Source organism: Neoarius graeffei, chromosome 22 (genome assembly GCF_027579695.1).
Source record: "Neoarius graeffei isolate fNeoGra1 chromosome 22, fNeoGra1.pri, whole genome shotgun sequence".
NCBI lineage: Eukaryota > Metazoa > Chordata > Actinopteri > Siluriformes > Ariidae > Neoarius > Neoarius graeffei.
The window spans coordinates 49,393,980-49,399,626 of NC_083590.1; the positions used below are offsets into that span (position 1 = coordinate 49,393,980).

Sequence of the window (5,647 nt, forward strand, 5' to 3'; positions counted from 1 at the left end):
CTGGCTGAAGGAGCAACATATCAGAGAAAGTACATTAATACTGTGCGAGATATCAAGGCCAATCAAACTTGTAAACATGACAGAACACGATGATTCTCCCCGAGAATAATTTGTGAAGATATAACAAAAAATGTCGGCTCCTTTTATTTTTGCAGATGCCTCACAAATACTGCACCAAGCCACTAGAGGACCACAGAGGTACTTTCGGCAGACAAATTCGAAAAATATTTCCCACAACCTCTGGTGGCTCTCAGTGGTACTGCAAAGAGTTTGCCTACAGTCCAGAGTTTTCACTCCCTGGTGGTCTAGTGGCTAGGATTCGGCGCTCTCACCGCCGCGGCCCGGGTTCGATTCCCGGTCAGGGAAAAGCCATGTTGCTTTATGATATTTCATTTTCATGCTCTTTTAACAATTGACATTGTTGCAAAGCAGCTTTACAGAAAATTAAAGGCTTTAAAAATCAGCTAATTCTATCACTAATTAAAGAAAATGCTGTTCCCTCTTACCCAGGGGGAACATTATTATTAAAATGTCAAAACAAACACATTCAAACCAGTGACCTAACGACAGCCATCAAAAGCACCTACAGTCCTCCACGCTACCAAATGAGCTGTCAAAGGAGGGCCTCAAAGAGCATGTTTGATAAATGAGCAAAAAAAAAAAAAAACTTGAAAAACTTGTTGTTCTAATATATTGCATATAAATTGCTGCACACCAAAGCTATTTCCTAGGTTAGAAAAGTTGTTTCCCACAAGCTGGCTTCACGTACAAATCCATTTCATGTGCACATGTAATATACAACAAAGTCAAAGTCCCTTTCATGCCAGAATCTGGTCTTCCCAGGCAGTCTCCTGTCCCAGTACTAGGTGTATGGGTGCAGCACCAATCTCCATTTCGATAGCCCTCAGCCTCTCATGTATACAGCCAGGATTACAGTGGGGGTTGGTCCTCTGGTCACTTTGACAGTTTGACTTCCCCACTTGCATCTGTATTGCAGCGTGCCTTGCCAGACGGTAGTAGGTACCATTTTAATGATGGTCTTTGGTCCAACCACGAGTAGAAATCATGATCTCCCAGTCAGGAGGCAGACACGCTAACCACTAGGCTAACTATGTAGTGAAAGTTCATTATGTCTACCTTTTGAAACTATTCTTTAAATTCGTTTCTTAAGACAAGGACAAGTTCCTTGTCTTAAGAAACGAATCTAAAGAACACTAGGCTAACTCACAGTCATAATGTACAACGCAATGAAATAAGTTAGAAAATCTGTTATAAATAGTGATTTCTCTTCAGAGCCTTAACAGTATTGCACCCAGCCACTAATGGGCCTCAGAAGTACTCAGAGGCACCCTCACTGCCACAGCCCAGGTTTGATTCTCAGTCAGGAAGAAGACTTTTACCTCTTTCCCATGGGAACGTTAGTACTATTGTCATGAATTGTGTGCATTTAGATCCAAAAGCAGGAAGAAAGGCAGGAGAAAGGAGAAGCCGAGAAGCATCCCAGAAAGTGTTGCAGAAATAGAAGAAGGGATCTTAGGACACTTTGTGAGGACAACCAGCAGAATCTCATGGAGATCAACGATCAACTGCAAAGATCCTCATATCACCAGCGACTCCTCAGGCTGACTTAGGAAACTGAAGCTTTGTCTGCTTGACTGTGAACTTTGTGTTTTGTACTGAAACTGGTTTGGAATGGGGAAATCCCCCCTGCACCTGCATCTTTGGCTGATGAGAAAGAAGAGTGTCTCACATGTGTCAACAAAGTTAGGGATTATGGGTAAAGAAATGTATTTCGCCTGCCTTGCACAAAAAGAGACATATTTAGCCTGTCTTGCAGAAGAAGAACTATATTTAGCCTGTCTTGCCAAAGATGTTAAGGATAAAATAAGAATGCTTCCATTCCTTTTATAGACACTTGCTGATGTCATAAGGATGTTCTGTGGTTTATTTTTGGCTTGGCTCATTAACCATAAAAGACATATGGTAAACCCCAGTAGGTTTTGGTTTGCCTAGGGGGTTACGATGCTTAGAACTCAGGTTCTTATAAGCCACATTTTTAAAGACGTTATATACACTGCCCCCCTCCCCCAATAAATAAATAAATAAATAAATATTAAATAAATAAATAAATAAAAGTCTTGGACTCTAATATGTAGTTGAATCGCCTTTAGCTTTGATTATGGCATGCATTCACTGTGGCATTGTTTCAGTAAACTTCTGTAATGTCATGGCCTTTATTTCAGTGCAGAGTTGTATTAATTTGTATTGACGATGGGAGAGTTGAACCACTGCTGAAGTCTTCTTCAGCACATCCCAAAGATTCTCAACAGGGTTAAGGTCAGGACTCTGTGGTGGTTAATTCATGTGTGAAAATGAATCCTCATGCTGTCTGAACCACTCTTTCACAATCTGAGCTCAAATGTTATGCCTGTGCCATCAGGTAAGAAAAAATCCATTAATGTGATAACCTGGTCATTCAGTACATTCAGGTCATCAACTGGCTTCATTTTATTGCCCCATAATTTTGCTAAACCTCAACCTGACCAACTGAAGCAACCACAGATCATAACTCTGCCTCCAGAGGCTTGTACAGTGGACACTATGCATCACTTCATGTGCTTCTTTTCTTACCCTGACACACCCATCACTCAGGAATAGGGTCAATCTGGACTCATCAAAACACATGATCATTTTCCATTGCTCCAGAGTCCAATTTTTATGCTCCCTAACAAATCAAAGCCTTTTCTCCTGATTAGTCTCATTAACAAGTGGTTTTCTTATGGCCACACAGCAGTTTAATCCCAATCCCGTGAGTTCTTGTCACATTGTGAGCGTGGAAATGCTCTTAACTTCACTATTAAACATAGCTGTGAGTTCTACTCTCTTTTTTTTTTTTTACGATTCTATTTCACCAAGCATTTCTTAATTTCCATGAGGGAACCCGCCCAAAGGGATCAATAAAGTTTTATCTAATCTAAATCTAATCTAATCTAGTTTAAGTGATCTCTAATCATGATCAGCCAGGATCTTTTTCCAACCACATTCTTTCCATGAAGTTGACGGTTCACCACTATCCCTCCAAGATTTATAATGTGTTGCATAGTTGTTAACCCAATTGCAGTCATTTCAGCAATCTCCTTAGTTGTTTTCTTTGCTTGATGCAGACCAATAATTTGACCTTCTGAAACACAGTGATATCTTTTCCATGAGCATGGGATATGGCTTCCGACAAGTTCGGTTAAGAAATGAGAAGCTACTCACTGCATCAGTTAGTGTAACCCAGTATAGAATTGGGCTCTACAGTTATATGTTGTCCAATAAGTTATTTCACATATGACTATTTCCCCCTTTTCTTTCATAGACAAAAAGTTAGAAAAAGTTTATTTTATTCGAGCTGCAACTAAAACTTATGGTTGAAACTCTGTTTAAAATTGTGTTCTATAAGATTATTTCCTTCACAATATTATCTTCTATTCGCTAAGTAATGTCCCAGTCAAAGTATTTTCACTAAAATGTAGTTCTTATTGGTTGTATCAGCCAATGTAGACTTCTGAGAGTCCAGCTTCATGCCGACCACAGAGCCGGCCCGCCTGATCAGTTTGTCCAGCCTGAATGTGTCCTTCTTGGATGTGCTGCCCCCCCAGCACATCACGGTGTAAAACAAGACACTGGCGACCACAGACTGATGGAACATCCACAGGAGTTTCCTGCAGATGTTAAAGGACCGCAGCCTCCTCAGGAAGTACAGCCTGCTCTGTCCCTTCCTGTACAGGTGGCTGATGTTGCAAGTCCAGTCCAGCTTGCTGTCCAGCCACAGCCCGAGGTACTTGTAGGAATCCACAGCCTCCACCTCGACTCCCTCAATCAGAACTGGTCATGACCTTGGTCCGGACCTCCCAAAGTCAATGACCAGCTCCTTGGTCTTCAAGGTGTTGAGCTGCAGATGGTTCCTGTTGCACCACACAGCAAAGTCCCTCACCAGGTTCCTATACTCCTCCTCTCTGTCGTCACTGATGCACCCAACGATGGCTGTGTCATCGGCAAACTTCTGAATGTGACACAGCTCCGAGTTGCAGCAGAAGTCTGCGGTGTACAGAGTGAAGAGAAGAGGGGCCAGCACTGTGCCCTGGGGTGCGCCGGTGCTGCTAATCACAGTGTCAAACTCCAAGTGGAAATATAAATATCTTGGTTATATTTTAAATATATTTTAACTCTATACACTGCACAAAAGACATCTTGGTAAATTAACATATCTTGAATGTCGTTGAAATGATCTGTTCCTATTAGGCACCAGACATTTGCTTTGCCCATCTTTAGAAAATTAATAATAATAATTCCAAGACCTCCTCAGCACAAATAAATTTGATGTGCATGATCCAGCTGTTCAAATTTTCAATGACATTTAAATCTATACAGTGATCTTATGGCTCCAATAAAAGCCAAAATGTTTTTTTTGTTAAACTATCCAGCCACAAAATGCATTAAAATGCTGTTATTTATAGGTGTACTTATTTCTTGGATTAATTGATCTTTGGATTCAATTCAGTTAAAGAGGTGGGCAAGATCTCATTTCCTTTATCCTGTTCTACAGGGTCGCAGGCAAGCTGGAGCCTATCCCAGCTGACTACGGGCAAAAGGTGGGGTACACCCTGGACAAGTCGCCAGGTCATCACAGGGCTGACACATAGACACAGACAACCATTCACACTCACGGTCAATTTAGAGTCACCAGTTAACCTAACCTGCATGTCTTTGGACTGTGGGGGAAACTGGAGCACCCGGAGGAAACCCACGTGGACACAGGGAGAACATGCAAACTCCACACAGAAAGGCCCTCGCTGGCCACGGGGCTCGAACCCGGACCTTCTTACTGTGACACAACAGCGCTAACCACTACACCACCGTGTGGGCAAGATACTCATCTCATCTCATTATCTCTAGCCACTTTATCCTGTTCTACAGGGTCGCAGGCAAGCTGAAGCCTATCCCAGCTGACTACGGGCGAAAGGCGGGGTACACCCTAGACAAGTCGCCAGGTCATCACAGGGCTGACACATAGACACAGACAACCATTCACACTCACATTCACACCTACGGTCAATTTAGAGTCACCAGTTAACCTAACCTGCATGTCTTTGGACTGTGGGGGAAACCAGAGCACCCAGAGGAAACCCACGCGGACACAGGGAGAACATGCAAACTCCGCACAGAAAGGCCCTCGCTGGCCACGGGGCTCGAACCCGGACCTTCTTACTGTGACACAACAGCGCTAACCACTACACCACCGTGTGGGCAAGATACTCATCTCATCTCATTATCTCTAGCCACTTTATCCTGTTCTACAGGGTCGCAGGCAAGCAGAAGCCTATCCCAGCTGACTACGGGCGAAAGGCGGGGTACACCCTGGACAAGTCACCAGATCATCACAGGGCTGACACATAGACACAGACAACCATTCACACTCACTGTCAATTTAGAGTCACCAGTTAACCTAATCTGCATGTCTTTGGACTGTGGAGGATACCGGAGCACCCGGAGGAAACCCACGCGGACACAGGGAGAACATGCAAACTCCACACAGAAAGGCCCTCGCCGGCCACGGGGCTCGAACCCGGACCTTCTTACTGTGACGCAACAGCGCTAACCA

General features: G+C 43.5%; 1 non-coding gene across 1 annotated transcript; it reads left to right on the forward strand.

Annotated features, from left to right (window-relative positions):
* Positions 1-294: 294 nt before the first annotated feature.
* On the forward strand, positions 295-366 carry trnae-cuc (transfer RNA glutamic acid (anticodon CUC)). The gene has a single exon. It is a non-coding gene; the product is annotated as a tRNA-Glu (tRNA).
* Positions 367-5,647: the final 5,281 nt, after the last annotated feature.